Raw genomic sequence first — 8,866 nt, 5'->3', positions numbered from 1 at the left:
TCAATCCCCTACCCTCTGGGTAAAAAGGGTGAAAGATGGCCTACCATGATCTTGTCAGTCATGGTTGGCCCAAAAGTGAGTCCCTGTAATGATAGTGCTGTAACCATCAGTGGTAAAGCTCCCAACATGTCTTGTCTCTAGTGACATGCACTCATTGTCCATCTAGACCCCATTAGACCCCTTTTATCACTTGATCAATGCTTACATTATGACCCCAGGTTAGGTAAGATCACCTACTGAGTTTAAGCATATAATAAGTAAAGGAAAAGAAACTTACCATAACTCCCTAGCAACGGTGAACGAACTGAGAAAAGCCTAGCTTGAGAATCGAGAGGCATCGGCATTTGAATTATAGTCTGGAAAAGTGTCCTTAGTATAACAAATTAGGCCTAAGTCCTCTAGAAAGGGGTGTCAGAGAGGGTGAAAACCCAATTGTGCCAAGACTCAGTCACACCATAAGGCACTGTTAGCAAGTCAGGTTGTTTGGGAATACAACCTTAATCGGGTGATAAATTTCATCCAAGGCTAAATATGAGTGAGAGATCGATAGCGAACAAGTACCACGAGGGTAAGATGAAAAAGACTTTGAAAAGAAAGATAAAGAGTGCTTGAAATTGTTAGAAGGGAAGTAAATAAGGGCTGGTGATGTACCTTAATTGGATGTGGAATGGTGAAAGCCAATCTATCGATCAGTGTAGGATATGGACAAATATGGGTTGCAGTGGTGGTTTAAGCCCAAGCTTTCGATATATCGGTGGAGGCATCATCTCAGGAATCATGAAACACAGCACTCGTGTGCTCTTGGCATTGGCCTATAGGCTCCTCATCTAGCCTGTCTTGAAACACATGCGAAGAAGTCTAACATGTGTGTGAGTTAATGAGTTAGAAAAGTTATAAGGCAGAAAGAAGCTGATTAGCATGATCCCTTATAGGTGCATTGCTAATTGACCTTAATCTTTTGAGAATGGTTTGAGTGTGAGCATGCCTATCAAGACCCAAAATATGGTGAACTATGCTTGAGCAGGGCAAAGTTAGAGGAAACTCTGATGGAGGCTTGCAATGATATTGACATGCAAATCATTTGTCTAACTTGGGTATAGAGGCGAAAGACTAATTGCACTGTTTAGTAGCTGGTTCCCTCTAAAGTTTGCCTAAGGATAGCTGGAGCCCTTAGTGAAATCTATCAGGCAAAGCCAATGATTAGAGGCATCAGGGGTGGAACACCCTTGAGCTATTCTCAAACTTTAAATAGGTAGGACAACGAGATTGCCTTATTGAGCCATGCCGGGGAATCAAGAGCTCTAAGTAGGCCATTTTTACTAAGTAGAATTGGCAATGCAAGATAAACTGAAAAGCTAGGTTATGGTGCCTATTTGCACAGTAACCTAGAGCCCACAAAAGAGTGTTAGTCAATTAAGATAGTAGGATGGTGGTCATAGAAGTCAAAATCTACTAAAGAGTGTGTAATAACTTACCTACCAAATCAACTAGCCCTAAAAATGGATGGTGCTTAAGTACATAACCTATACCTGATCATTTGGGCAAGGGCTAGGCGCTGATGAGTAAAAGGGCACAGTAGTCACCATAAAACTTAGGGCACAAGCCTAAGCAAAGTAGCCATTGGTGCAAATCTTGGTGGTAATAATAAATAGTTAATATTCAAATGAGAACTTTGAAGGTCAAAGAGAGGAAAGGTTCCATGTGAATGACACTTGCATATGGGTTAGTCGATCCTAAGAGACAGGAGAAGCCTATTTGATAGTACATCTAGTGTGAGCTTCAAAAGGGAATTAGGTTAAAATTCTTGAACCAAGACAATGGCTAACAACAATGTTAAGGAGTCTAGGGACATCAGTGGAGGCCTTAGGAAGAGTTATCTTTTTTGTTTAATAGCTTGCCCACCCTAGAATTGGCTAAGCCAGAGGTAGAGTACAGTGATCGAAGGAGCACCATACGTCACGTGGTGTCCAGTGTGTCTCTAGCGACCCTTGAAAATCTAAAGGATCGAGTGTCATCCATGCCCAATCATACTCATAACTACATCAGATCTCCAAGGTGAACAGCCTTTGGTCAATGGAATAATGTAGGTAAGGGAAGTTGGCAAAATGGATCCATAACCTCGAGAAAAAGATTGGCTCTGAAGGCTAGGTATGGGTGTCGTAGTCCTGAACCTATCGGTTGCTAGTGCACTACTTAAGCTATTCTTACAGTGAAAGCATGTCACTGAATGCCAGTCAGGGTATGAATTGGGAATGGCTCATTTGAGGGCGTTTTTTAGGCAATGAATAATCGACTCAAAACTGGTATAGACAAAAGGAATCTAACTATTTAATTAAAAAAAAAACATTGCAATGATCCCTGCAGATGCTCACATAATGTGATTTTTGCCTAGTGCTTTGAATGTCAAAGTGAAAAAATTCAACCTAGTACAAGTAAATGGCGGGAATAACTATGACTTTCTTAAGATAGCCAAATGCCTCATTATCTAATTAGTGATGTATATGAATGGATTAACAAGATTCCTACTATCCCTGTCTATTATCTAATGAAACCATAGACAAGAGAACAAGCTTGGTAGAATCAACGAGGAAAAAAGGCCCTGTTGAGCTTGACCTTAGTCCAACTTTGTGAAATGCCCTTGGTATTTGTTACAAAGTGGGCTTGCCTTTAATGTAGGCACTTGCCTCGAACTCTATCAGCACACACTTACCCCTGGTGTAGGTTATTACCTTGAATGCTAATGATAGCATCTGGCCCTTGGTTGGAGTAATTGATCGCATCTAACACTATTAGCAAATACTGGCTCATTGTTGCTTTAGACATCATCAGTAGATGCTAGCCCTTTGGTGTGAATTGTTGCCTCAGACACCATCACCAGATACTGGTGTCATAAGCTTAGGACTTATGCCAATGCTCCATGTGGCCTTAGGCTGGACTCCTTCCTTGTATGGCTAAGTCAACCTAAAAACTCTTTTACAGGGCAAGCACTAAAAAAAACACTAAAAAACACTTTAAAGCTAGAAAAGGTTAGAAAGCAAGATATGTTTGGAAATGCTATAACTTGTATTCACTTAAGTGTTTTTATATATCTAATGAGAGTGGGGAGGCCTTTTATTTATAGTTGAAGCCCTCATGAATCAATAGTTAGGATTGACTCAATCCAATGGCTATTACAGAGTCTAAGATTACAAAGAAATTACATGAGATATATATCAAGAGTTCAAATTGTACAGAGGACTATACTATCCTTGGGAGTCTCCAAATCCTTTGAAAAAGTTTTATCTATTATTTTTGCTTGGCCTAGTGCTTTGTTGGGTTTACTGTGGCCTAGTGTGCCCACACTTGTTTTTAGTCTGCCTATATAAAGGCCTTGTCCATCCAGGGCCCTTCTAGAAGTGTTAACCCTGGTTTGGGGAGCTTATGCAGGTGGTTTTGGTGCTTGTATGGGCATTCTATGCCCTTGTTCTATATGCTAGGCTTAAGCCCTCATCACTAATGCCTTGGCCTTGGTTGAGCACACATAGGCCATGACACTCTCCCTCACCTAATTCTGCAATGCCTTCATCGCATGCTTTACATAAAACTAGTTGATCTAGTCCTCAAATTGCCAAAGATCATTAGTTGGTTCCTAACTTGCCTTAATGTTGGGAAGTCATTTCCACTGCACTAAATACTTATGCCTTGGCCTGTAATTCTATTACCTCAAAACCTTGTAAGCTAAAATGCATTGGACTTCTTTGTCATATGAGGCCTTTATCCCTATGGGTGCTTACTATGACTTTGCCCATGCTAGATCCTCTCAATCTTAATAAAATGGCTTTAAAATGTTGACATGAAAAATTGAGTGTACCTTAGGCTTTGGTGGCATTTCCAACTTATAGGTTACCTTGCCTACTATTTTTAGAACTTTAAAAGGTCTTTTATATCTTCAGACTAGGCCTTTATGCTTGCCCTTATGGCATAAGACTGAAAGCAGCTTCACCATCCCCAAGTCCCCAGCCTGGTATTACACATCTCATTGCTTATAATCTACCCACTTTTTACTCTTCTTGGCTGCTTTATATAGATAGATTCTTGCAAGGTCTGCTTGCTCTACCAAGCTTTCAGAGTCTTATAAGCGACTAGATTAGGTCCAGTATAGCTTGCTGCAATAGCTCCTGGAGTGAGTGGTTGTTGGCCTATCACTAACTCAAATGGATTCTAGTTTGTCACCTTACTTTGTTGCAAGTTGTAAGAGAACTAGGCAATATCTAATAGCTTGGGCCAGTCTCACTATGCTGCATTAACATAATGCCTGAGGTAGACCTCCAATAACCCATTAACTCATTCAGTCTGCCCATCAATTTTTGGATGGATGTTAGTGAAAAAGTTCAAGTTTGACCACCATAGCTTGAACAACTCTATTTAGAACAAGCTAATAAAATGCCCATCTTGATCACTAATGATGGTTTGTGGTATGTCACAATATCGCACCACATTTTTTAGGAATAAGTAGGCTGCCTACTTGGCTTGGCACTCTTTGGTTGCTAGAATGAATGTTCCATACTTGGAAAATTTGTCCACCATTACCATGATGCTTCCAAACCCATTTAACTTGGGTTGTCTGACTATAAAATCTAACAAAATGCTCTCTCATGGGCACTCCAGTCTAGGCAATAGCTCTAATAGATCGGTTGGTAACTTTCACTCTACCTTGTCCTATTGCCAAACAAGACAAGTTTTGACATAGACCTTAATGTCATCCTGTATGTAAAGCTAGTAGTATCGGTCCTGAACCAGTGCTAAGGTGAGGTGCACTCTAGGGTGGCTAGCCCACCTTGAGTCATGGCATTCTTGGATGACTTCCCTATAGAGTTTTCCAATCTGTAAAACAAATATCCTATTCCTTTTGGTGAAAAGTAAGTCATTCTATAACCAAAAACCTTTGGTTTTACCTTATTGGGCATATTCTATGAGCATCTTGGTTATAGGATCATACGCCAATCCCTCCTTGATGCATGGCACTAGGGAACTATCAGGTTGCTAATGGTAGCAAGTATCACCTTCCTACTGAGTGCATTAGCCACTAAGTTATCCTTTCCAGGCTTGTACTCCATGCTAAAATCAAGCTCTACATGGAAATCCTACCATTTAGCCTACTTGGGAGAAAACTTCTTTTAAGTTTGGAGGTAAAATGTTGCAATATTATCAGTTCAAAGCACAAATCTGGATCCTAGTAGGTAATGTCTCCATGTATGTAAATAGTGCACCATTGTTATCATCTCTTTTTCTTAGACTATGTACCTGTATTTGATTTTATTGAGCATTCAACTTTCACAGGCAACTAGATGGTTTTCTTACATCAACACCCCTCTAATGGCAAAGTATGAAGCATTTGTATGTACCTTTTACGATGTAGTGTGATCCAACGAAGCAAGAACAAGCTTTTCAATCACTTCACGTTTTAGTCAATCAAAGGCTTCTTGGCACTCTTGACTTTAATCCCACACTCTCCCTTTCTTGAGTATGTCTATCAATGGTGTGGTGATGGTAGAATGACCTTTGATGAAAAGCCTATAGTAGTTCACCAACCCAAGGAATGATCTTAGCTCTATGACCTTAGTTGCTTGCTTCCAATCTAGTATGGCTTAGACTTTACTTCCATCCATCCAGATCTTGCCATCTCTAACAAGGTGGCCTAAGAATGGCACTTCTTTCTAAGCAATGAAACACTTCTCTTTCTTTATGAACAATTCATTTTTCTACAATACCTGGAACACTTGCCTATGGTGTGCTACATGTTCCTCCAATGATCGACTGTAAATCACAATATTGTTAAGATAAATCATAACAAAATGATTTAAGAATAGCTATAATAGCTTATTCATTAAGGTGCAAAATGTTGTAGGCACATTAGTCAAGCCAAAAAGCATAACTAAGAACTCATAAGATGCATAATGGGTAACACAAGCTATCTTGGGCTCATTCCCCTTAGTAATTCTAACTTGGTAGTACTTTGACTATAAGTCTAGCTTGGTGAACCACCTACCATCTCCAAGTTGGTCAAACAAATCTGCAATAAGTGGGATTGGGTACCTATTCTTCACTGCTGGCTTGTTCAATGTCTTGTAATATATACATAGTCACAATGACCCATCATGCTTTTGTTGGAACAACATTGGGGCACCAAATGGGGCTTTTAATGGTCTAATGTAGTTTGCATCAATAAGCTCCTTGAGTTATCTCTATAGCTCCTCCAACACAAGGGGTGACATTCGATATGGGGCCTTGGCTAGTGGGATAACATTCGTCATCGGCTCAATTATGTGATCCACCTCTCTTTTTGGTGGTAGCCTCTTAGGCAATTAGCGAGCATCATGTCTTTGAATAACTCCAGCACTTCTAGCACTTCCAAAGGTGTCTCAACATTATTTTGCTTAGACTTCTCCATCTTCAAGGCTACAAAAAAAGTGTTTTCATTCTTGCTCACTACCTCGGCCAACTATATGGTAGACAACATCTTAGTCCCTAACCTCGATTCTTGTCTTACTAGCACAATGCATGGCTATTGACAGTCCAATATGTAAATACAATTAACAAAAGACACCACAAGTGCACTAATACAGTCAATGTTTTCTAAACCAACAACAAGATCATAATCATTTAGAGAAATTACCCTAACTAATTCCTTGTTTTTCCACTCACCAAGTTGTAACTCCAATCCATGAGCTATGGCAACTATTAGGACCTCCTTGGAGTTGACTATTTTGATCATACCAACCCTTTTCTATACCTTTAAGTTCAACTTCTGGACTATATCTCCATACATGAATAAGTGAGATGCTCTTGTGTCTATAAGTACATTTAGTTTTTTCCCTGTAATAATCTTCTTTACAAGCATCAATCCTTTCTACTTGTGACACCCTTTAGTCTAGATTAAATTCAGTACTATCAAGCCAAGTTTCATGGTCTTTTTCTTTGACTTCTCACCATCCTATTTATTGATGGTAGATAACTTAGTTTTTTTATGGCAGTCTCTCAACAAGTATGGACTTTCACAAATGTAACAAGTTAGCGGCTCACAATCGTTTTTATTCCACTGTCTTAGCTTTCACTTCCTAAATGGTGGCTTGCCTTGACCATTCTTAGTCTACCAACCTTTATCCCCATCATTCGACTGTTGATCTTTATCTCCCTCCTTAGACTATCGATCTCTGTCATTACCTTTTGGCTTGAATGACTCAGACTTCTTTTATGGCCAAATCTCCACTAAGGATTCAATACTTGTTATGGCTTTAGCTAGATCTTTGACACCCTTTCACTATAACTCATACTTGGCCCATGATTTGAGTCCATCCATGATACAAAAGAAACCTTCTTATTCTTCAAGGTTTGAAATCTGAAGCATCAATTATAAAAACTTTTGAACATACTCTGCACTTCACCTCTTTGACTGAGCTTGTGAATCTTCACCCTTTCCTTTTCATTAGCATACTCAGGGTAGAACTACTACTTAAACTCTACTTTGAACTTCTTCTAAGTCTAGATAATAGCATCTTTATGGCTTGCATCATTACACCTATATCTCCACCATAATAGTGCTACGTCAACCAAATACATAGAGACTGTGCTTACCTTAATGGCATTCTTATCAATGCCCATTGCTCGAAAGTATTGCTCTATTCCCCATAAAAAGTTATCCACATCCTTCATGGACCTAGCTCTTTTATACTTATTTGGCTTGGGAACTTCCACTCGAGCCTTAGTTGTTACAGCTCCCATACCATTCCCAATGGTTGCCTTGCATGCCGTGAGCTCCCTTTTGACCTCATTCATCTCTTTGCACATCGTCTCAACCATGTCCTCCAAGGTTTCATTCTTTTGGGTGAACATAGTGATGGTTTTGTTAAGGGCACCATGAAATCCTTCCTTGATCTCCTATTCAATTTCCTTAAACCTCTCCTTAAAGTCTAACACTGACACCTCCACATTGGCTAAATGGTCATCCAGGGTTGACATTATATCCCTCAAGGTAGCCTTCTTTCCCTTTCCATAGGTTGGCTCCTAAACCTTTGGCTATTGGCTACCAACATCATTTTGAGATGCCATTTCCTTGAACACCTTGTGAATTTAACACGACCTTGAAGTAGAACCTGCTATAATACCAACTATAATGGGCCTGGGACTTATGTCAATTCTCCATATGGCCTTAGGTTGGACTCTCTCCTTGTATGCCTAAGTTAGCTAAAAAACACTCTCGAAGAGTGAGCACTCAAAAAAACATTGAAAGACATTCTAAAGCTTTAAAAAAGTAAGAGATGCTTGGAAACATTGTAATTTGTATTCACTCAAGCATTTCTATACATCCAATGAGGGTAGGGAAGCCCTCTATTTATAGTTAAAGCCCATATTAATCAATGGCCAACATTAACTCAATCAAATGGCTATTATAGAGTCCTAGATTACAAAAAAATTACATGAGATATACATTAAGAGTTTAAATTGTACAGGAAACTATATTATCTTTAAAAATCTCTAAATCTTTCTAGAAAGTTCTATCTATTGAATCTGCTTGGGCCTGATGCTTTGTTGGGTCTGTTAGAGCCTGGTGTGCCCACACTTAGGCATGGTCTACCTGCACCAAGGCCTAGTCCATTTGGGGCCCTTTTAAAAGTGTTAACCTTGGTCTGAAGAGCTTGTACGAGTGATTCTAGTCTTTTACAAGGCATTCTGCAACCCAGTTTCGAGCCTCTAGCCTAAGCCTTTATCACTAATGCCTCAACCTTGGTTGCACACACGCTGCCATGACATTGGCACTTGGTGCAAGCATTTGCCTCTACCACCATTGGCAAAAGTGGGCCCTTGGTACAAGTTGTTGCTTCAAACA

At 39.7% G+C, this 8,866-nt stretch overlaps 1 pseudogene; it reads left to right on the top strand.

Moving 5' to 3' along the window:
- The first annotated feature begins 232 nt into the window (after positions 1-232).
- Positions 233-2,575, top strand: LOC149516065 (25S ribosomal RNA; annotated as a pseudogene).
- Positions 2,576-8,866: the final 6,291 nt, after the last annotated feature.

Source organism: Durio zibethinus, chromosome 11, assembly GCF_047325235.1.
Source record: "Durio zibethinus cultivar Kanyao isolate XHJ-2024 chromosome 11, ASM4732523v1, whole genome shotgun sequence".
Classification (NCBI taxonomy): Eukaryota; Viridiplantae; Streptophyta; class Magnoliopsida; order Malvales; family Malvaceae; genus Durio; species Durio zibethinus.
Note: the sequence above shows the minus strand (reverse complement) of the source record. Positions and strands in the feature narration are given on the sequence as shown.